Source organism: Rhineura floridana, chromosome 5, assembly GCF_030035675.1.
Source record: "Rhineura floridana isolate rRhiFlo1 chromosome 5, rRhiFlo1.hap2, whole genome shotgun sequence".
Lineage (NCBI taxonomy): Eukaryota > Metazoa > Chordata > Lepidosauria > Squamata > Rhineuridae > Rhineura > Rhineura floridana.
The window spans coordinates 146,965,193-146,990,805 of NC_084484.1; the positions used below are offsets into that span (position 1 = coordinate 146,965,193).

Sequence of the window (25,613 nt, forward strand, 5' to 3'; positions counted from 1 at the left end):
ATATGGAAATCACACAGTGATCAAGGGAGTGTGAATTTCTCTTGGAGGCTACCACATGGATGGGTGTGAGATGCCATCAGGAAAATGTTGTCAAGCTTAGGGAAGAGTAAATCACCAAAACCCTTGACCTCAGAAACATACGCCTTTACCATATGAGCTCCTAAAATTGCCAGTGTGCTGTTAGAAACACTGTGTCCAGAGCTACTAAAAACAAATGGTTACACTCATAAAAGCAGAATGCTAAAATTGTAGCAATGTTTTGCCCCCTTGAAGATAATGAATATGACACCCTATAATAACCAATCCCAAGACTTTGGATTCTGCAGTAAGTCATGAGCACTTTGAATATAGTGCTACAGCAACGAATGCTGATCATATATATAATGGATGTGAAGTGTTCGAAGAACTTCACAATAGGACCGACCTGAAACTACTCATTGTCTAGGGAGAACATTTTTAGCAATGTTGTTGACAAATCCCCACCCTTTTGACAGTTTTTCAGCAATGTCTCTGAAAATGTTTGCTTGTTCATTTACATTGCCTTCTCTTGTTCCCTCTCAGAGCTACCTTAGTTTCATTTGCCCTTAATGAGAAATCACACAGCCACATCTGATTTGGCACAGATATATACATAGTGACTTTGATCTATTCACTTCATGATTCCTGGTTGTCTGGGATTGCCAGTGTGACTAATCTAGGAAGCTCTGCTATCTCTTTCAGTTTGCTTTGCTTGCCTTCAATTATTCAATTAAGCAGCTAAACCTGATTGGCTACATGACATCATGGCTCCATCCTGTTCACTATGTGATCCCTAACTGGATGGGATTGTTCATGTGACTAATCCAAAAGAAGAAAGAAGCAATGAATAGGTTTATAAATGACACTGTTTTATGACTTTGTTCAAATAGAAGGATCATAACACTGCCCACTTATTTTTCTGGCCACTGCCACCAAGATGGCTTTCCAGGTTCTGAACTATTCAGGAGTGATCTAGCTGCCTGAATAAATAATTCCCTGAGCATTAGTCCTCTCAGTGTTGAAGAATTTGCCATTATGGGCTTAGGCAGATTCATTTGACAACCAATGCCAGAGTTATAACCTTCAGGCTCAAAAATAATACATAAAATAAACTAGCTGTGCCTAAACTATACAGACTCTAAAGAAAGGAACTTTTATGGAGAGCTAGCTAAAAAGGTATGTATCAGAAGGACTGTTGTAATACCACACTTTATTTTTAATAGAGCATATATAATGTAATACTTGTAGATACATTTGCCTCTATTTGTAGATTCTCTACTTGTAGATTCTGTGAACCGTTACAAGTGTAGAATGGCTTTGGATGTTACATGGAAGCATGGGCAAATAACATGTAAGCCGCTCACATGTCCTCCGTTTACACCCCTTGTATAAAAAACCCATAACTAGAATTGTCGGGGGAGAAAGGAAGACATTAGTGTGTTCAGTCCTCAGATTCCCTGTGGTGGTGATTAATGCTGAGTGCTCCAAGCAACTATTAAGTGTGAGGGCTTAGTCCACTATGGACTGACTTTCAGTTTGGATGTTAACATTCCACTCTCTTCACTACTCATTTTCTTGCATAGCACTTTGAAGGGAGGAGGTCAATCTGTACATCACTAGGCCATGCTTCCCACGTTCAGAACCCTTGGTCATATCTTGGAGTCAATGACGTTATGGTGAGACAACATTTTCAGTCCCCACAATGCACTGGAGGCCTCTGTGTATGCATAGTGAAGGCTGTTAGGCACTTCATTTTGGCGCCTAGAATGGCCATTCAATATCCACTACAAAATTTCTGTGGAACCGAGGGGTGAGGTGGGGATCCATTTATGTGCTTATTCAGTATGCCCATCTATCCATCTTGTTGTTTTTCACAAGAATCCACTATTTGGAATTATGATGGTGACATCATAGGCTGTTCAGAGGCTGTATACAAGGAGCTAACAACATACAACAGCTCCTTGTTATCTTCATTCCCTGCTTGTGGGCTTCCTGAAGGCACCTGGCTTGCCACCACTAGAAACAGGATGCTGTGCAAGTTGGTCTCTGAGTCTGTGTGTGTGTGTGTGTGTGTAAATGTCAAAGTTTGCTTTGTAGAAAAAAGAGATGAGTTCAAAGTTTTACATATTTAAGTGGTTTCCACTAAATAAATTAACAAATGAACAGGAAGGAAGGAAGGAAAGGGGGAGGGGGAGAACTCCTTGAAGCAAACACGGAGAGAAAGAGCCCAGCCTGTTTGTTTTCCCACTAACAATGTTAAAACTTTGGAACCTCAACTTGTATTTTAAACCCTTGGAGCCTACAGTAATGAGAGATAGACATGTTGAGATGTTTCATTTTTGCCATTGGCTTTTCTCCTATTGTTCCGTTACCTTTTGATATACTTCCTGACACTCTTATGATCTATTTCTGACTGTGTCAATGTGATGCATACTTATGCTAAATGTATCTTTATCTCATACATGCCATTTTGCATAAACATATTTGCCTGCCTATTAGAACATTTGCTTCTGGAAAACTGTATAATATACTGATTGTTTTGTAACTGTGATGTGCCCTCTCTCCACTGTTCATTACATGTGCTGAAAAAGCAGCACAAATATTTAGTTAACAGTGAAGAGCTCTTTGCTCATAGCCCCCCAGTCTCCAAACTTTTTGTTATCTCTAGAGAAAATCTCATGGAGGGGATAAAGATACCAGGCAACTCATGGTGAACAAACTCTTAGGTGGCCAGACTCAACAAGCAATTTATGTTAAACTAATTGCTGACTTCCCCCATTGGCCCCAAACTACCTCTCTTTGTTTGGATTTAGCTTTGTAACTATTTTACAAATTAAATATGCCCAAGGGAGCATATAAGAAAAATATCTTGGCCTGTGAGTCGGTCAGGCATATAATTCTCTGTTATAACCACAGCATGTCCAGAAATAAATGATAAATAATGGATTGTACATTGGGGATGATACGTGGAAGCAGAACTGGGGATGGAACTCTGATTTGTTTGATTATATAGACAATGGGAAAAGTCCAGCAGGCTGAACCTCTTTCTTCTAAGTACCTTTACAGAAGAAGGCTGTAGTTCTGCTTGTGACATTCACTGTAGGATACAAAAACATCTTTACTAATCTCCTTTTCTGGAATGCTCTGGCCATAACATCTTAGGGTTCAAACCCCATATTCAGTGGAGTTTTGCACTGTGATTGCAGAGCTTTACCATTTGCCAGCGCTGAACTAAATGAACTCAATACGAGGCAGCTTCCTTTCTTCCTATGTCCTGTACAATTTGCTGTACACACACAATTCCTGTGAAAGTATGCTTTAATTGTGGAAGCCCTCTTCTCTGCCAAATGGATAGTGAAACCCTTCTGGATAACATTGGATTGTATTCAACTAAATCCTACTCAGAGTAGAGCAATTGAAATTAATGTGCCTAAGTGAGCCATATTCATTGACTTTGATGGGTCTACTATGAGTAAGACTAGCGTTGAAAGCCACTTATTGGCCTGCACACTGGAGCCCCATGAAATCATTGGATTTGGGATTATGCCCTGGTAAACCATACCTTGGTTAATAACTGATTGTGTCCTTTTTCAGAAAAAGAAGTCTAATGCCACATCCATCAGATCACATCCTTCATGCCAATTAATCCAGAATAAATACTACCTTGTGGCTCCACATTTACAAATCTCCAACAGTGAATGGGAACCTACTTCATTTAGGAATGTTTTATATGTTGACAAGCATTTAGCATAATAATGTTGGAGTTTCACCAAATAAAATCTGTCTCTCTCTAGTCATCATTTCTTACTTGGGATCCCGTACACATACTTTCTGACTTTTCCCATTATTAGTAAGAATACTGATGGTTCTGTTACTTAACAGCTGTGCTGAGATAACAAAAAGATTTTTTTTCCATGAATGATGGCAGCACAAAGGGTCTACTGAATGAAATTGGAAGTGAAGAGGCCTTTGAGGCTATTCTTGTGGGATTCAAGGGCAGAAGAATTGTGAAGATAGAGCTATAGATTTAATTACTGTTACTGATGTGGTTATGTAGAGTGTATTGATGTGTTTTATTGCTAAGTAGCACGTTCTTTCCATGTCCCATCCCCCTTGAGAGAGTTCACAAACTCAGAATTGCTGTTCAGCAGATATGTGGGTGTCACCATTATTCCACTTTACTTACCACCTAAGCAAACTGTAATGGGAAAAACCACGAGGTGAAATTCTCCCTTCCCCCTGCACAATTTTTAAAGATACAGAAGACCTCTTGGTTGCCAAGCCCAGCCTCCAGTGTTGCAAGAAAACCTACACTTGGCTGAATTTTCTCTTTTCTTAAAGATACAGAATCATTCTCAGGCCCTGAGCCTGGCAACTCTAGTATTGAGCTAGGTGGTACCAAATGGCCTGAGTCAGTATAAGGCAGATTCCTTTGTTCCTAAAAGTGGGAAGAGACTCAAGGGCCACAGTGACTCCAAAATTTATTTATGTATTTTATTTACAACAGTTATATACTGCTTAGGGCATTCCAGGCAGGGGGTTGGCAACCCTGCTTGGATATGGATGTCTTTGCAGAGGATCCCTAGTCAAGCTTTACCAACAGCACAATCCAAACTATCTATTCAGAAGTAAGTCTTGTTGAATTCTATGGGGCTTAGTCCTTTAGTAAGTGTGTTTAGAATTGCAGCCTTCAGGGGCATCCATCTTTACTCCCGAATGCTCCCATCTAACATCTCCACAACACTAGGCTCCTTTCTTCCTACAGTGGCCTTCTGGTGACTGTGCTGTCATGGTGGCACTTAAACCCTTCTTGCCGAAAGCAAGTAGGCTAGATTAAATGTTCCCTGCCCAGGATCCATCTTTTAGCTAAGATTTCTGTCTTAATTTCCAACCAAGCAACTGTGATTGATGCTTAATGTATCATGCTTAATGAATTCACTCGGGCCCGCCCCATGACATCACTCAGGCCCGCCCCATGACATCGCTCGGGCCCACCCCTATGAATTCACTCGGGCCCGCCCCTGAAATCTCAGGTTTTGGGATGCTTCTGACCTGGCAACCCTAGTTGGGAGGTTACCAGAGCATACAAAACTGGGCAGGCTGTCCCGACCTAGAAAAGGCCATAGGTCATGAACCTGCTGTAGCTGGAAAAGAGTGGTCCTAGCTAGTAGCAAAGTCACTTAAATAATACAGAGGGAGTTCTGACAACACTGAACAAAAGCAGTGAATATTTTGAAGAGAAAGGAAGTTTTGTCTTTCAGTTCAGGCCTCGTACACAACAGAGAGATGTTTGGCCAAATATACAGAGGAATAACTCCCTCAGAACTACACAGCCAATCAGAGTACTTGCTACATCACTGAAAATCATGTCATTCTCGTTATTAAGCAGCACCTTCACCATCCTCCTCTTGGCTAATTGACTGTAATATTAACAGAATTAACCCTTAAGTTATAAACTGAATGATCCTTCACTTCTAACACCAACCACAGAAGCCACCTAGGCCTTGAAGAAGATGAATCATGTAGTAACTCCCACCAGATTATACATCTGGTCTTTCAGAGTGAGTGTAATTCCAAACAGAACAGGTTGAATACCAAGTTTCCAGACACAGGAACCACCTAGCAACAGCGCCCCTGTCTTATCCAAATTCAGATTCAGTTTATGGGCCCTCATCCAGCCCTTTACTGTCCCCAGGCAGCAATCCAGCACCAACACAGCTACATCTAGTTTCAATGGAATGTAGGTATAGAGCTGGGCTTCATTTACATACTGATGATATCAGTATCAAACTCCCTGATGGCTGCAGTTATGGCTTCATATCAATGTTAAATATCATGGGGGACAAGATGGGGCCCTTTGAGAATCCGCAGCTCAATTGCCATGGGGCTGAGCAGAAGCCAGTACTATTCCCTAGAAACAGCCCTGCAGATAGGTGCCAATCCAGAAGGTTGTCAAGATTCAACAGGCAGTACAGGAAACAGAACATTTGAATGGTTTTCTTTTAAATATTTAGTTTTTAGAAGTTTGGGGCATTTATAATAAGATTCAACAAATAATGTGTGTATGTTGTTCAATATCGCAATCATTATAACATTCTCACTTTCAAAATTTAGTGCATGCCAGAAAAGCTGTGAAATTCAGTTGCAGAGAAAGACAGCTGGCCTGTTACTGCACCAATTGAATAGCTGTAGCCAAATGCATCTTAGATTGAAAAAAGAGAGCAAGTTATAATTTATCTCCTTGCATGAGGTGATAAGTCTCTCTTCTGGTAATTAACACAAACAAATAAAAGGCCACTGGTGTAAGAAGAACAAATTCTTACATGCAGGGCAATTCAAACCCCAGCTGAGCAGTGGTGGAATGTGATGGAGTGGTGGAGCCATCATCTCATCTGCAGTCCCATCGCTCAGGCCCGCCAATATGGAAGACAGGGGATAGGCAAGTCACTACACCAGCCTGCAGCTGGTGCAGCAATCAGGCTCAATGCTGTTAAGTGATGGAAATGGGACTGGCTTGGGATCGAGCAGATCGTCCCCTTACCACCCCTGGAATGCACCTCACCACAGTCTGAAGGCCAGCCCAACTAATGAAAAACTTGTCCACTGTTTTGAAACAGGCTTATTTCATGAAACAATTTTCTGGTGCGCCAACAAGGAACAGAACTATCGTCAGAGAACTGAGTACTGATGACTGCTACAAGTCAGGATACTTATGGGAAAACGGCATTTCACTGGAGTTCTTCCGTTCTGATGGTGGAAAGAGGGGGACGTTGGAACAAAAAGGGAAGAGGAAGATAGGGGAAAGTCTTGGCTGGAGAAAAGAAGATGTAAACTCAATTATGTAAGCAAATCAAATGTTCTGATTTGTCTAGGACATATGCAGGGGATGGGATCAGAACTGGAACCCCATGCTTCCTAAACTGAAGGCAGCAAACAAAGTCTGGCTCATGAAAATCTCTCAACATATGAGTCTATCTGCTTTTGTCTGACATTACATTGCTATTATAGGGATTACCGGGATGTGTGTGACATATCCTAAAGCACCCTAGAGATCCAGTGTGGTATAGTGGTTAGACTGGTAAGGCCCAGGTTCAAATCCCCACCCAGTCATTAAGTTTGCTGGGTGACTCTGGGCATGTCATTCTTTCTCAGCATCTCCATACAAGGATAAAGGAGAACGTGGGGGTAGGGTGCTGTGTAAGTTGTCTTGAGCTTCTTGTTGCGAAGGTAGGATATATGGAATAATTTATTCATTTACTGAATTTACATGGACTCCTCATAATGTTGGTTCTCTGGATGCTCGAAAAACAAATACAACAAAATATAATATCAAACCAATTAAAAGTATTAAACAGATTTTTTTTTAAAAAAAAACATTAAAATTAAAATGAATTATCTTTTATTTATTTAGGGTAACCCTGTTTCCAGCTTTCAAAAGATGGTCATGCTTCTGTAGCTGATGGGACTATGAAATGGGGAAGAAAAGCTACATTCCACCATGACTTGTGAGCATCTAAAAAATAACTATTCAGCCACTTTTAAGGCAGAATAGAGGGCCACATGACATCTGAGGGGTAATGTAGGACAGAAGAATATTATACTTCTTTGTGGTACTTTCCCTGGAAATGTGGGACAGGTGATTAGTCTACTGAGAATCAGAGCTGGCGAAGTAGCTAGATATATATCAACAAGCTGTAGTGACAGCAATAATTATATCACAAAGCTGTGTTTTGACCTTTTCTTTATTATTGTGACTTCTTAATCCATCAAAAGCAAAAGGATTTAGTAGTATAACAATTTATAGCTTATTTGTTGTTTTCAGTTTTAATAGATTTGTAAAGGCAGCATTGGCTTATTAAAATCATACAACCTCTTTGGGGTTTTTTTTTAAAAAAAGTTTCAAATTTTAAAAAGTAAAAACTTTTTTAAGTTTCAAACTTCATTAAATGATAAAAATCCAACAAGAGCCAAGGGCAAGGACAGTAACAGGGACTATGTTAATTTCTACAACTAACATCAGCTGTAAGTGCCTTTTCCCTTCAGAAGCCTTTACTCCATTCATAATCCTTTGTCTTAGATTGATATGCATGCCTAAAAACCAGCACACCACATATTAAGGAAACGGGCAAAGACTACTATGCTTAACAGGCCTGAAAAGAAAGGTTCAGCAAAGAATGTGGGAATACCCCAAACAGGCCCCTTGAATGAATTGTGCTCATATTATAGTATCAAAAGTTGCTGAGAGACTCAGGAGAATCAAGAGGTTTACATTCTCATTGTCTATATCCCTGCAAAGATCATCCAACAGCACAACCAAGGCAGTTTCTGTTGTCCCAAAAGCAGGCCTGAAATAAGGCTGCATGTTCGCCCACTCTGCAACTCCAACCTATCTTTATGGCCTCATTCCATTTTTGTCCTGGTAATAAATAATAAAGGGAAGTGATACAAACTTGAGGAGCATGATTATAGAGGTTTTAATACCCTAATAAGCCTCTTATATACACACACTGCAGGATGCCCCAGCTCACACAACCACTTTATCCACATGATTGTGCAGCCTTCCCAAAGACTGAGGTGGGACCAGCGTGAGAACAAGACAATCATGTGGAAGCCTGTGTAACATGCGAACACCCCACACTCTCTGTCTAAAGTCTCCAAATGATAATTCATTAAACACACTTCTGGATAACCCTCCACAGTGGTCAGTTCATCATTTGTACAAATTTCCCTCATTACAATTTTATTTCCCCCCCCCCACTTCTGCCTTGAGCCCTTGGATCTTGTATGCATTTGCAAAATTAAAGGTTGTTTTATGGCTGTCTCCTTTCCCAGTTCCATCATTTCCCTGTGGCAACGATAGCATTTGATTTGATTGTGTGAAAAAAGGGAACTCAGTAAGATTAAAAAGACACAAAATGAAATTCACTTTGAACCAAAGTTATGCAGTTAACTACTTATTTTCCCTTCGTCCTTCAACTAACGCTTTATAAATTTCTTTTTCTTCCTAGATGGAGAGGTTTATATACATTATCTCTTTACAGGCAGCTGTCCAGTACTCTGATCTCTCCAGGTCACTTGCAGCTAGAATCTTCCATAGTGGGGGTTACCATTTCAGTTTTGCTGCATCAGCAAAGTGGACTTAGTGAAACACAGATGGCAGAGATTATAAGCTTTGCACACAAGTTGTAACTCAGCTTTCATATCACCTGAGAAATGCAAAAGCTAATTGCTTGCCCCTGTCCTTTTGATGAACTCAAGCCCCTGTGGCATTTTTTTCAATTTCTCACTGAGTAGTTACTGTTTTCTAGGGGTTCACTAAGAACTGGGTACACTGGGGGTAGCCATTCAGCAATGTTTTCCCAGTCAGTGTAGGAAAGGGCTGCATCTCCACATTGCCCCTCCCTCTCTTTTGTCTCTGCACCAGGACAGCACGCAATGAAAATGCAGTAGGAAGAGTGGATTGCCTAGGCAACTGGGCAATTCTCCCTCTCTTCGCACATTAGTTGAATGGCTACAACGTGGTGTAACATCATTTGTCTGACAGCCTGATCCCCTTGACTGGCTCATAAACATTTTTAAAGATTCTGTGTTCCTAACAGTGGATTGTATCCAATGCTGCACACATGGAGTTCTGCTCCTGCAATGGGACTGTCCATTCCTCTCCTCTCCCCCATGCACCCTCAAAGTCTACCCTGAAGGGTCCTTCAAACAGTGGAGACCGGTGACTCCGATGTTAGTGGGACAGTGAATCCACACTGGGTTTTAGCTCAAACGTTCAAGGAGCTGTCCGAGGTGCTGAACCTATTTGGGGAACAGGTTTCATTACCTTGACAGCTCCTTGAAAGTTCAGACTAAAACCTGGAGTGGATTCACTGTCTCAAGGATATCAAAGCCACAAGTCTCCACTGTCTCCAATCCTCCAGGGAAAAAGAGAGGAGGAGAAATTTCCCTTGCACAAGCAGAAGTCTGCTGTGCTAGTGGAACAACAGTGTTGGATACAACCCATATTTTTTCCTCCCTAAAAAACTATTGGTTAAAGAAAATACAGGTGGGAAAATGTAACAAGCACCTAAGATGGTAGTGTTAGGTAATGACATCTCAGAACATGATTGCCAACAAAAATTTAACTAACAAACAAAAACTACAATTTAACAGATGCTGCATGGCTGCTATAACCACAGAACTTTTTGCTAATTTTGTTTCATGATCTCAGTAATTACAAACCAATTCACATGGCTATATTTTAAAGACTGAGGATGACATAAATGGCTTTTTCAGTGGAACTGGCACATTGCACATTGAGCTTAAAGCATTATTGGACATTTAAGAGCTTTTCAGAATGTGGTAAGAGCGGACTGGGATACCTACCAAAGTATTTGCAAAATTGCTAGGGATGACAACCTAGCATTTGTGACTTTACCAAATGAGTTGTTTGAATTAACTGTCTCTCCTTCAGCAGGAAATGTTCCAGTCTCTGCTGACTAGAGATAATGTTATATCTAGGAGCCAATTCTTAGGTTACGAGAGGAGCATGGTGATCGTGCTCTCCCATGGCTCTGTTCCATGACATGAGTACTTCCTACACTTTTTTCCACATGATCTCAGTCTTCTGATGGAGCATGAGATAGAGCAGGGATCGCTAACCTTTTTCACACTGAGGGCCACATTGACACATGGTTAAGCCTCTGGGCCCCGCATGTCAAAGTGGGTGTAGCCATAGTTAAAAAATAGGGTTGTTTTTTTTAAAAAAAAGGCAAAGTGGGGGAGTCTAATAGAGCCATGATGGAGCAACAGGAAACATTGCTCTTTAGGAACACCATATGCATTTATATCACTGCCAAGATACTGGCATAAGATGATTATCATCTCATATACCAACTTAAGAGCTGAAGTAGAAATTTTGTGGCATATGTAGCCCTGGGAATCCAGGTCACCAAACAGGTGTGATGTGGAATATCAGAAGGGGTCTTTAGCTCTTCCTTTGCACACCACTTTTCCCCTACAATCTCTTCCTCCCAGACACTTTCCCCTGAAACACAGCAAACCTCTATCTGGAACCTCAAATAAGGGGAAAGGGGCTAGGGGAAGCAGCTTAAAGGATAAAAGTGGTGGTGGTAATGGTGGTGAAGGTCAAGCACCCCTCTTCCACCCAACTCTTCTTAACTGTGAATCTCACAACTTCCCTTTCACTTTGCAGATATTGAGTGTGAACCTAGGTTTCCAGATAGGGGATTTTGCCACTAAAAACATAATTCACAAGATCTGGATCACATGAGAAAAGCCTAAATGTGTTTTGGCTATTGTAGACAAAGCAAATTCCTTGTCAGGGCTAATCCTTTGTCTCTCCAACCAGCAAATGTACTTTCCATTTGGCACACACAGCTTGAGCCTCTAAGGATGATGCCACCACACTTGGTTTATATGGAAATGAGAAAGAGAACTGGGTGCCACCTAGGGATGCTAGAGGAATGTGATCATCCCAGACAAAGGTGAGGATTAGAACATAGCTAGTCATCTTATTTTGTGTCACATGATTTCAGCATTTAAAAAGTGCCAAAATGCATATTCTCAGGTTAAATATGTTTAGAGATACACATTGTAAGAGGGAATATGTTTCCTAAATACACATTTAAATATTATTAAATGCAAATGTTTGTGCAGACTTTCTTTCCAAAATCACAGATCATATATGGTACAGAAAAGATGTATGAGTGAAAACGTGCCGGAGTGACACCATTTGAAAACAAATGGAACAATCCATTCCTACTGTAATTTCATGTAGATGTTACAGAACATGACAAATGAAATAGAGCCCTTGTTATGGCACACACACACACACTCACACACACACACACACACCTCTAAAGCTCCCACAGAGAAGGCCAACAATCTCCCTGCACTATCTACTTGAATCTCCCATCAAAATAGGCATGAAGGTACTGCAAGGCATTGCATTCCACTCCCAGCCCTAAGGATGGGGAAGACATTAGATTCAGTTCACATTTTAAAAGCTGATTTCCCTAATTTACACTTCCTGGATCAATATATGAACTGAAACACAGCCATCCTTCAAAATTCACACTTCTCTGAATTTTGTGATACTGTTCCCCAACCAACCAATGTGTACCAAAATGCACACACTAGGGGGAAGTGTTCATAAATACATACATTAGTGAAAATAATATACAAAAATCATATTAGAAGAAATTGCTTGCAAAAAATGTGTATATTAGACAAAATTGCATACATAAATGTGTATATTAGGAGATATGTGCACTAAAGGTGCGATCCAACTTGCATTTACGCCAGATGAGCCAGCTAGGTCCCAGTTCAGCCAGCGTATGTCTCTCAGCCTGACTCAGCCAGGACTCAGATGGCTCAGCTGAGACCCGTGCAAGTGGAGTCAGTGTAAGCTGGCATAAGGCCCAAAAAAGGGACATGTCAGGGGGGTGTTAGGGGAGGGGCCAAGGTGAGGAGACTTAGGCCACATCCAACTCATGTTTGGAGTGCTCCTGCAGGTCCCAATCCAGGTAAAAGTTATGCCAGGAAAAAGGTTGGTCTAAGAAAATAATTGCAACAGAAGTCAATGGAGAGGGCTTATTCCCCAGTAGGGGTATTTGGGACAGCAGGCTTTTACTTTCTGATCCCTGTGCACAGCTCCCAACTGAGCCACCATTCAGCCAACCCCTGAGGCTCCTGAATGGCAACTGGATGTGGTGGAACATTATGGCAGCTTCTCTTGCTCCAGCACAATTTACACCAGCTTCCCCTGAGCTAAATTACTCTGTAAAATGCTGGTGATTTTTTATGAAGACTTTATATATATATATATGTGTGTGTGTGTGTGTGTGTGTGTGTGTGTGTGTATATATGTGTGTGTGTGTGTATATATATATATGTGTGTGTGTATGTGTGTATATATATATATATATATGTATGTATATATATATATATGTATGTATGTATGTATGTATGTATATATATATATATATAATTGTGTGAAAATATGGAGACCAAAACCTGTAATCAGAAAAATGAAAAACTGAGAGATCCTGAAACAGATAGATTTGCCTACCCCTACCCAAGCGACTTAGTGGGCCCAGAAGGGTACAATGACTGATTGTGTAAATAGCTGCTGAAAGGTCCAGGAGAATCACAGTTCTGCAATCCTCCTGGAGAAGGTCAACAACCAGGAGTGACACAGTCCTGAACATTGGCTGGAAGTGAGATTGAAATAGGTCTCACCCATACCATCCAGGAGTGTCTGGAGCTGATCTGTCACCAGTTATCTAAACATGAAACAGGAGAAGGAAACTTCTTTTTTTACCCTTTCAGTGGTGCACCAAATATCTATATGAGCCCTCTCATAATCTGAGATCTAAATTGTGAGATCCTCTTAGCATTCTTTTGCTTTGAGGGTTTAAATTGGTAAGGAACTAGGACAGGGCTTTTTGGGTTGTGGCCCAGTGTACTAGAACTCATTAACTAAGGAAGCTTTCCTCAGCCCCTCATCTCAGGCTATATAGGGAGATGTAAAACATTTTGATTTACCAACTTTTTATTAATTATATGGTTTTAATATCTTTGTAGCCCCAGTCTTGAATATTTTCATTTTCCCAATCTGATATTTACATAAACTATTAGTGAGAGCTCTGCTTAAGCCACTTATCAGCAATCTTGGATCTCATCCTTGTCACTCCAAATGCTAAATCACCTGTGTGTACCTCATGGAGACAGCTACTTTCAATAGCACTAGGATGGGCAGAACACATTACATCAAACAGAACATCACCTGCAAGTCCTGCAATATAATTTATGTCATTGAATGCAAAAAACCAGGATGTCATATTCAATACATAGGAAAAAAAACTACAACTGACCTATACACAAGCTTGAGAAACCATAAATTGGCAATCTTGACTAAAAATAAGACTGAGGGCCACAGCCTGTTAGACCTATAGAGATGACAACAGATCAAACAGCTTTGACAAAGAGGGAGAACTTCTGGATATGCTCCCTGGACACATTGGCACCATGTGGCCTTAACCTGGGGGAGAGTACAACATGACTTAGCTTCTGAAAATGAAGCCCTTCTGAGCATTTCTTCCTCAAAGCTCTATAACTGCCACCTTGGTGGCAATATTTGTATGTTAGCAGCTGGTGAAGGAGGAAGCTGAAACATTTTGCTAGTAAAATAAAAACCTCTGTGTTGTTAATCATAATTACATGCATATTTTTTAGGAATCCTTATAGGGATCCAGAGCAAGCTTAGGTGAAGTTCTACTTGTTGCTCTCTCTCTCTCTCTCTCTCTCTCTCTCTCTCTCTCTCTCTCTCTCTCTATGCACGTAACTGTGATTAACAAAACAGATTTTTTATTGTTCTACCAAAATGTTTTGGCTTCCACCTTCATCAGCTGCTAACGTACAAATGCTGTTACCAAGGTGGCAGTTATAGAGCTTTGAGGATGGAATGCTCAGAGGGGCTTCATTTCAGAAGCTAAGTAATGCTGGTGCTGTCCTCCAGGTTCAGGCCATGTGGTGCCAATGTGTCCAAGTAAGCTTGGGTGAAGTTCTGTTTGTTGTTTTCAAAACTGTATAAAAGCAACAAACAGAACTTCACCCAAGCTTGTTCTGGATCCCTATAAGGATTCCGTTAATCACCTAAAAATATATGAACATAATTGTGATTAACAAGACAGAGGTTTTTATTGTATTACCAAAATGTTCCATCCTCAAAGCTCTATAACTGCCACCTTGGTAACAGCATTTGTATGTTAGCAGCTGATGAAGGCAGAAGGTGAAAAGTTTTGGTAATACAATAAAAACCTCTGTTTGGTTAATAACAATTGCGTGCGCGCGCGCACACACACACACACACACACATACATATACAGTATATATATGCACACACACATACTATATGTATGTATGTATATGATTGGATATCCACATAAAGTGCCTTTTATTTGGTGGGTAAGATAAACCTCTTGAAATACGAAGCATCCATAATGAGCTTTAGAATACTGAAGATGCGAAATTACACTATTGCAGACTTCAAATACAGAGTCTGTCCCATTTGTGCCACTTGAAGTATGCTGTAAATGTACAGTTCAGATCATTTTAATAACATGCTGTGTGTGGTGGCTGCCACCTTCCTTGTTGCTGGAGATTGAACTGAGCTTCTGAGCTAAAAGGATGATGTAAAGAGACTCTTAAAGTTATAGCTGTAAAAGAGACACATCATACATGATTCAGTCAGAGAACTATATACATGATTAAAAGGCTATGCTGAAGAATATTCTGAGGTTACATGTGTGTCTTGCCAGAAACAGCATGCTTTCAATTGCCAGCATTCAAAGAGTTCGTATTCAGAGGAGGTATAACTCTGAATTCCAGATGCTGGAGACAAAGAGGAAATAGATTGCCACTGTCATACCCTGCTTGCGAACTTCAAGAGATACCTGACTAGATCACTAGCCAGTAGATCAGGGGCGGGACACCTGTGGCCCTCCAGATATTGTTGGGCCATCTACCATCAGCCTTAGGCAGCATGGCCAGGGATGATGGGAACTGTAGGACATTGGTCTGACCCAACAAAGCACATACATTAGTTGGATCTGTGGGAAAGCTTTCACCCATATGATTTCTCTAATAGCATTTTCAGCATATCACCCAAGCAGCACTTAGCTCCTGGGAAATGCATCAAATATGTTAGTAGGCATACTAGCTGGCAGTGGCTCCATTAGAGCAGAAGTAGGGAACTTCATGAGTGGGGGCCAAACACAGCCCTCCAGGCCTTATTGAGATTCTCCCTAGGCCACAGCACCTCCTCAAGCCCCCCCTTTCACTGGCTTTGCTCCACAACCTCCGTGGATGCTTTCGTCTGGCTGGAATATGTCCTTGAACCTGTGGAGACTAGCCGCTGCACTGTCAGCGGGGCAGTGAATTTTCAATGAGCTATCCAAGGTGCTGAATCTATTTTGGGAATAGGTTGCAGCACCTTGGACAGCTCCTTGAAAGTTTAGTCTGAATCCTTGAAAGGATGCACTGCCTCCAACTTCACAGCTACCAGTCACTGCCTTGAACTTGCTTGCCTGGATGGCGGTGTGTGTATGTGTGCAGAAACCTCTGGCTTTTGCATTTCTGGAAAATAACCTACTGTACAAAGGTAAGTTATATCCATTTCTTGTCCATTTTTTGCCTCTGGCCCTGCCCACCACTGGCATCCAGCCCCCCATAAAGGTTAATGCCCAGGAAAATTGGATCTCCAGATAAAGAAGGTTCCACATCTCTGAATTAGAGGCACAGAGTCAGGCTTCTCCCTTTCTATCTTTCACCTGTAATTTGTTCCATTACAAGAGTCCAGTCACTCTGTTTTTGATATTATGCAGTTTATCAGTATTTACACATTGAAAAACATAGCGATTTCTTCCATGTGAAAATGAAATGTCCATTGTGTTGTGATTTGTGGGCAATTAAAATGCAGCTTATCATCATTGCTCTTCTATCTTCCAGCTTGTCTGTGTTACAAAACAGAGTTTTTGCAAGACTGGCCACATCATTTCATCTCAATAAGTTCAGTGTTTGCCACACATATATGTAGGAAAAGCAGTGGTACAAGAAGAAGCAATAGTGCCACCCTGGGCTCCTGCTGGGAGAAAGGGTGGGATATAAATCTAATAAAATAAATAAATAAATAAAAGTGGTGCCAAGGAAAGCTTTGTTTAAAAACTTATTCTTAGAGTTGCTAATATGGGTGGGGTGGGGTTAATAATTAACAATAGTGTGATACATAAAAATATTAACTACTGAAACAGCAGCATACAAATGATAAAAGCTAGCTTAAAACAAATCACAAAAGTGCCACATCTAAAAATCCTGAGTAGATAAAACAGGTTTACACAGCTGCTGCCTGGAAGGCATCAGGCTCAATGAGAGCCTGGAGAGAATTCTAGAGCTGGGCCCCAACAACTGAAAAGGCCCTGTCACAGATCCCCATTTGCCTAGCTGCCAAATATGATGAGGACAGAGGAAAGAAAGGGCACAGCCAGTGAGGAGAAAAAAGCATGTAGATAAAGTAACTTGATGACCTGTTCCTCCATACAGTTGCATTCTCCTCAACACCATAATACAGAGGATACGCTTCTTTTCTAAGAAGGAATACCTTGTTAGCACAGGATAGGCACCCTTTGCTCACATAGGCCCTGTTTGTTAAGTGTCCATCTTAAGCAGCCTGGTATGTGTGGGTCCATATGCAGCATAAACGTTAATCCATCCTCATGAAACCCTACAGTAGCTATTAGATGGTAACCCTTCCCCCAAGACAAAAAGAAGCAGCAGCGCAGGGGACAGTTCACATAGCTCTCAATGTCTGCTAAAAGGGACATTAGCTGTTTCCTGAATGTGCATTTGTCATTGCCTTTGCTTTGTAAGCATCTGTAAGAGGTCTTTAATTATAGAGTGTTATTTCTTCAGGCTAGGGATGTGACCTGATGACCAATGTGGTAGCCACTTTTAAGTTTTATGATCTGAACGTTCTTTCACTAAATATGGCTTGTTCATGAATGTGTGTGCGCAGGGGTACATATGTAACCAGAGGTTAGAGAACCAGCATGCAGGAAAGATGCATGACATTTGGTGAAATTTATGACTTCAGGTATCTGTACTGTGTGGCATCCAAATGCAAAAACAATTTCACAGAAAGCCAAAGGGAGAAAAGGCTGGATGGGAACTCTTTAAATATTTGAAAGCTAATAAGTTAAATGTTAATTGACCACCACAATGGCTTCGTTCCCAAGACAGATTACAATTAACATTTAATTTGCTATAAAATATTTAAAAATACAAAATATGCAAGGGCAATGAAAATGTCTCCCCTTCAAAATTATCTCTGAACATGTCAAAGGACATGAGGTCATGACAATACTGGCAGGCAACTTGCAGAAGTAATTTGGGAGTATTTTGCATCCCAGACAGAACTTTGCCAGTAGTTGACTAAGGCTGCAATCCAATACACATTTAGCTGAGAGTAAGTCCTATTGAACCCAATGGAACTTATTTCTGAGTAGATATGAATTAGACTGCGCTGTAAGGGAGCAATCCTAACTATTGGAAGCCAGAGTAATTTATGCCGGCTTAAGTTAAATTGTTGTTGTAGATGTTGTTGTTATTTAACTTTATTACCCAGAGGTGTCAGGACAGGTTACAACAATTTTAAAATTGGTCCCAGGCTATGGTCTGAAGACACATGAGGCCACCATCTTGCTGAAGCTTAGCAGGTCTGGTTTTGGTCAGTGCCTAGGAGGGAGGCTGCCTAGGAACCACATGTATGCCGCATTGGGTTCTATGATGAAAGAAAGGCAGGGTATAAATGTAAGAAAGAAATGAATACTAAATTAAATACATTATTAAAACCATTAAAATAATCTAAAATGACAACATCACAAAAAAGAGGGTGGGTCCTAAAAATATACATCTCGTGTCAAAGGTCAAGAGGTGCATTTTCAGCATTCACCTAAAACTGTAAATGGAGTTGCCAGATGCATCCCATTGGGGAGGGAATTCCACAACTTAGGGGCTGCCACAGAGAATGCCCCTATCTCAACACCCGACAGGGTCTGTAGGAAGAGGCAGTCTTTCAGATATTTAGGACCAAAGTCATTTAGGAATTTGAACACTCATGTGAGCATCTTAAATTGGGCCCAGAAACGAACTGGCAACCAATGCAGCTGTCTTAGAACAGGGGTTATATGAGTTTGTTTGTTTGTTTGTTACATTTCTATCCCGCCCTTCCTCCCAGAAGGAGCCCAGGGCGGCAGTATCTATCCAGTACAGTCTAATCTTGTCCATGCATTCTGTTGTTTAAGGGCTGTTGCCCTGTTTTCTGAAGCTGGTTAGTACTATCATTAGAGTTATGATAATATGACATGAGTTCTAAAGGGAATCCCAGCCAGTAATCTGGCTGCTGCATTTTGGACCAGTTGATGTTTCCAAGTTGTCTTCAAGGGCAGGACCACATACAGCGCATTGCAACAATCCAGTCTGGAAGTTACCAGAGCATGGAGTACTGTGGCCAAGCCACCACTGTCCAAAAAGGACTGAAGCTGATGAACCAGTTGCAGCTGGAGGAAAGGCACTCCTGGCCACTGAGGCCACCTGAGCCTCCAGTGACAATGTTAGATCCAGAAGTACCCCCGAACTGTGGACGTGCTCCTTCCAGGGGAGTGCAACCCCATCCAGAATCAGCCATCTCCCCACCTCCTGGACATGAGAACTCTGGATATATAGCACCTCTGTGTTTTCAGGATTAATGCACATATGTGCATTCATAATGTAGAGGGTAGGAAGGACACAAAATAACCAAAGGAACAGAAAGCTGTGGCAATCCATGCCTGTATTGCACAGTGCTCTGTACTAAAGTCAATTTTAAAAAATAGAACGTGCATTCTGTGTTTGTAAGGAGTCATGCCTTTAGTGTGGCAGCACCTATACTTTGGAACTCTCTTCCTGTTGACCTTAGGCAGGTGCCATCACTGTACTTCTTCAGGTGCCTGTTGAAAACTTTTATGTTTCAATGGGCCTATCCAAAACATGATATGGTTATTTTTTTATTTATTTTGATCATTTATATACTGCATAATTATAGTTGTCTCCGAGCAGTGTACAGCAAACTGAACAAATACATTAGAGATAAAGCCAATTAAAAACTAACTAGGAAATTAGAAATGACTTAAGATGCTTGCTCAAATAAAAAGTTTTTCACTTGGCGCCCTGATATTCAACATTGAGGGGGGCTGTCTAGTCTCGACTGAAAGGGACTTCTACAAAGTTGCCCAATAATTTTAAGCTGGCATTGTTGGTATCATACTGATCCTCCTTCCCCCTTAACCAGGTTCTCTCTGGGTCCTCACCTGAGCAAGTACATCTTCCTTGGCTCAGAGAGTTTCTGTTCAACAGGAGCCTTGACTGTCTTGTCCAAGTATTGAGTTTCATCACCCGGGGCCTCCAGCTGGCTGCCGTCATCATCCATCTTCAAGTCAAGAAGGTTGCTGAGATTGGGGTTACTCTGAGACATCTTATTCCAAAAATGATAAAAGAGATAAATTTGCTGAGACTGTGTGGCCATTTGATTCATTACTGTGATCCTTCACACTCAGGTCCAGGCTGTGTTCCTGCAACGAATCCTGGGTCACGGTGGACACAGAGCCCAGATTCTCCATCACCTCTTGTTTCATCTGAGTTGGGTTAAACTGTTTTTTGCTGCCCATTCCCTGCCTCCACAGCTACAGAGGGCTTAAGTGCTGCTGCAGCCAACTGGGCCATCATTGGCAAAATCAAGCCTTTGCTGGTGGAGATCCTTGTGACAATCCCACCAGCTGGCTCTACCTGTGATACTCCCACCAGGGCCACCACCTGTCAGGATCTCAGTTTTTATTTGTTCTCTCACACGCTCTAGCACAGATATCTCAACATCCCACTGCTAGGCAGCACTACCAGTCACTCCCTGTAAACAATACTGCTATAGACTTCGCCTTAGTCTCCCTATGGCTTGTTACTTTGTGTCTGGGTGCCCTTGCTGTCCACAACCCCCTTGTATCTTTGTCTATAAAGCATACAAACCTGGGTTGCTCTAGATACTTGATGATGTTACAATATCTCTCTTCACGGCTGCCACCATTTATTTGATACTGTTTCCCTCCAGCCTTGGTAATTACCCTGCCCTCCCTTCTGGTCTGTGTATCCCCAGCCAAGGATCAGGCTTTTGGTAAACCAATAAAAGTATTTATTTGATAACACCAGGTAATAATAAGATTACTTTAGGAATGTTCAACAAGCACATGGTTTCATATAGTGTCACTCTTTATGTTTCCAGTCTTATATATTCTGCCTAAATACCAGTCAAATATAATCCAACCCTCCCTCAGAACTCTGCCAACCAACTCATCCAAATAACTTTCCACTCATGACTCTCACAACTCCCCCCGACTCGACTGTCATTCTTTCATTTATACCTTCAGCCATTCAAACACTCAGCCAATCATCATCCAACATTCTCCAGCATTCTAGCCCATGTACTCCCCCCTCTCACGTACCATATATCGCTTAATAAACCCGCACTTACCATATTTACAAATATTAAAAATACAGGGACATCACAATCCTCTCCATGATGAACGCTGCTGGAGTCAGCAAAGTGATGGCCACTATCTCAATGGAACCTGAGACGGCCTGGGAAGGGGAGTTGGCTGACAATGCCGGCTTGGTGGTAGAAGTGCCAGTGGCTATCAAACTAGTGGAGCTAGTGGGCAGCAGAGTGAAGACCCAGCTGTGAGGATAGTGAAATAAGAACCTGTAGTTTCAGGAAGTGCTGCATTGGAGAGCATGGGGGCCAAGGCTATATTGCTCGGGAGGGCTTGGGGGAGTATTCCCAGGATCTTTGAAGCTGATGGCATATTATTGGTGGGTTTGCTGGAGGCCTGTGAGACAGAGAGCTCTGCTGCTGAGGAGGGTGCACCTGGGATGATCAAAGAGATGGAAGACTGCTCACTGATGGGGGAGGCATTCAGGCTGGAGATCGTAGAGCTCATGGCAGAGAAGTCAGTGAGGTCATTATTGCTGGATTCTTCCTGCTCATTGTCCTTGGCTCCCAGGAGGGAGGTGGGCAGGCCCAGCACACCAGAACTGTGGATGTGCCAGCATCCTGCTTACACTTGTGGGAGATCATCTGGCTGGTGAAGCTGAAGCCGCTTCCGAGCTGGATACAGTCAAAGTGGTTGGTAGCCTTGCTGTAGACGCAGCCCTCATATTTGCACTCTTTGTACTTGTAGAACTTTTTGAAGCCATCCTTGGAGTAGGTGTTGTGCTCAATGTGGTATCTCTTGTGCTTCTCAATGTCAGATTTGTTCTTGAATGTGAAAGTGCAACCAGGACATCTGCAATGGAAGTGGGTGGTCTTCTGCCCATAGAACTGGCAGTCCACCGTGCCACAGTCCTTCATGGCCCAGAGCTGCTGGAATCCATCACTGATGATCTGTGTTCTTCTTGTGGAAGTTTTCATGGGTCATTTATGTCAGATGTGCTGCTATAGACTTTGCTACAACCCACCTGCATGCAGTGGTAGTGTGTGCTTTTCCCACTGAGGTGGCAGCCATGATAGCGTATGCTGTAGTTGTTCTATCTGCTTCTAAATTTGCTTCAGGTGTTTCCTTCTGTTGTTTTTAGATATTTTAACAGTTTTTTAAAATATGTTTTTATTGCATTTTTATTGTATTTTTGTTACTGAAGTGGTTGCTACCCTGGGCTCCTTTGGGAGGAAGGGTGGAATATAAATTTAATACATAAATGAGTAAATATTCCTAATACATTGGTTCCACTTTGGAAACACACAATTTGTAGCTCAAAAATCCACTGAGAAATTATGATGAGTATTTCAGAAACATCCCTAATATATGGTAAGATTAAAACTAGACATATGCATATAATTTAATCCCAGTATATACATATCAGGAAGCTGGTCCAAGTATTCATCTCTTGACAAACATAGTGGAACCAAAACACACAAACGTGGCCATGCTTATGCTGATTATGCTTTTTTCTAGTAGTTGTGTTATGAGCTTTCATGATCAGAAAAGTAACATGAAAACATTCCAGATTGGGGAAGGGCCATAGCTTGGCAGTTTGCATGCTAAAGGTCCCAGGTCCAATCCCCTGCATCTCCAAGGAAGACCAGGAAAGACCCCTGCTTGAAACCCTGGAGAGCTGCTGCCGATCAGTGTAGACAATACTGAGCTAGATGGACTGATGGTCTGGCTTTGCATAAGGCCACTTCCTCTGTTCCTAATATTAGCGGTTGAAAATGACACTGGTAGTCACTCTTGCAGCAAACTATCTGCTTTAATTCAGACCTCACGCTATATGGCTGAGCTTTGGCTTGAAAACATTGTTAACCCAGGAAGACTATGACTTCAGTTATGACTGAACAGGACTGATAGGCATTAACAGAAAGCAAATAATAGATGCCACAGGAATCTCTCCACACAGCCATTGTCTTCCTTATGCATATGAATACTATTAAGAGTCAAATGAGCCTCTGACATAAATATTTGGTGCACACTGCTCAGAGGAGGATTTTTTAAAAAACAAACAAGGAATCAGATACATGCATGTATCTGGAAAGGTTGGTAAACGATGGATTCCCCACATAACTTCACAAGAGCATCCTTTGAAAACCACCATTAGAAATGGCCTGGATGCCCACTGGCCTTCCCCAGTCTTGTTTTCTGGAAAGATAAACCATCCTGAAAGAATGGTAAACCATCCAAGGCTGATACTTATGTGGCTCCTTCAGCCTGAACTTGTCAGTCCCTGCAGTGTGTCCTTCTCCAAGTGTGGTATATTACATTGTTGCCACTTATCTGCCCTCTGTGACCAGTAAGGTGACAGGTTCCCACAATGGCATTGTACATCAGTGCCGTACATAATTGCCATTCTCAGAGGATTAAGCCCATTAACTAGCTGGGCTGAAATCAGATCTGCATGCTAATGTTGCACATTACAGTAATCCAGCCTAGAGGTTACCAGTGCATGGACAACAGTGGTCAGGCTATCCCTGTCCAGAAACAGCCACAGCTGTCTTACCATCCAGAGCTGGTGAAAGGCAGTCCTAGCCACGGAGGTCACCTGGGCCTTGGTGACAAAGATGGATCCAGGAGCACCCTTAGACTATGGTCTGCTCTTTCAAAGGGAGTATGACCCCATCCAAAGCAGGCAACTGACCAATTATCCAAACTCAGGAACCATCAACCCACAGAGCCTCTGTCTTGCTAGGATTCAGAGTCACTGGTCCAGGGCTTGCACGGCATCTCCAGACGTTACAGAGAAATAGAGCTGGGTATCATCAGCGTACTGCTGACACCTTGACCCAAATCTCCTGATGACCACTCCCAAGGGCTTCATATAGATGTTCAACAGCATGGGAGACAGGATGGTATCCTGCGGCGCCCTACAGAACAACTGCCAGGGGGCCGAAATACAATTGCCCAATGCTATTATCTGGAAATGACCCTAGAGATAGGATCGGAACCACTGTAAAGCAGTGCCTCCAATACCAATCTCACCAAGTCAGCCCAGAAGGATACCATGGTTAATGGTATCAAAACCGCTGAGAGATCAAGTAAGAATAACAGAGTCACACTCCCCCTGTCCTTTTCCCAATAAAGGTCATCCATCAGGGCGATCAAGGCTGATTCAGTCCCATAACGAGACTGGAATGGGTCAAGATAATCTGTTTCATCCAAGAGTACTTGCAATTGCTGTGCCACAACCCTCTCAATCACCTTCCCTAAAAAAGGGGGTATTTGTGACGGGGCAGTAGTTGTCACAAACCAATGGGTCCAGGGTGGGCTTCTTCAGGAGTGGTCAAATTACCGTCTCTTTCAGGGCGGCTAGAACCATTTCCTCCCACAACGATGCATTGACCACACCCTGGATCCACTCAATCAAACCCCCTTGGCAAGATTTAATAAGCCAAGAAGGGCAAGGGTCAAGAGGACACATTGCTGGCCGCATTGTTGCAAATACCTTGTCCACGTCATCAGGCCGCATCAACTGAAACTGTTCCCAAGAAGTTGCAGCAGACGTTGCACTGGACACCTCATTAGGGACTACAGTAGATGTGGATGTGGCATCAAGATTGCTATGAAGGTGAACAACTTTACCCTCAAAGTGCCTTGCAAACAATTCACAGTGGGCCTCCAAAGGGTCTAAAACTCCATTTCCTGGAGAAGATGTCAACAGACCCCTGACAATACGGAAAATCTCCATTGGACAGCTACTTGAGGATGTGATGTTGGTAGAGAAGTGGGCCTTCTTCACCACCCTCACTGCTGCACAGAAGGCATGGTTATGATGTTTTACTGAGGCCCAAACAGCCTCACAGCACGACTTTTGCCACTTGCACTCTAGCCGTCATCCAGCCTGTTTCATTGCCCTTAGAAAACTGGTGTACCAGGGAGTAAACCAGGCTCCGCAATGCCAGAGAGGGCGCTCGGGGGGCAACCGTGTTGTCATGCCCCCCTCAGAGGACTCATCCAAGGAGGAAGAGAAATGGGAGATCACAGACCCGGGAGAGGGGACAAGCAGGGAGACAGCCCAGGACCTTTCACCAGACCAGAGACAAGCCCCTGAGGGAGCCTGCCTCCCAGAATCAGGAAGTGACCAGGAGACTGCCCCTTCCCCAGCAGAGAGAAGACACCAACAGGTGTTGCAGCAACAACAGCAATCAGTGTGATTAAGGAGCAGGAGAGCTCGCAAGAGCACAGGCTGATTGGAAGCAGCTGGGCCAGCATGCAGAGTACAAAATGCTGGAAGGAAAGGGAGACTCCTTGCTAGAGTCAACATCAAGCCTTGCTGCAGACATTACTCCAGCTCTCCTGTTAAACCCGTGCCTTGAACCCTGCCCTGCCTGATTGGATATTTTGGTTTCTGGACATTTGGACTCCCTCAAGGACTTCTTGCCTCCTCCTTCAGCACTTCCCAAATGGTAAAACATGCTGGCTGACCCCCTGGTTCCTCCTGCCTGGCAGATGTATGATCTG

General features: G+C 42.4%; 1 pseudogene; it reads right to left on the minus strand.

The window, feature by feature from the left end:
- Nucleotides 1-19,924: 19,924 nt before the first annotated feature.
- Nucleotides 19,925-24,471, minus strand: LOC133386110 (zinc finger protein castor homolog 1-like; annotated as a pseudogene).
- Nucleotides 24,472-25,613: the final 1,142 nt, after the last annotated feature.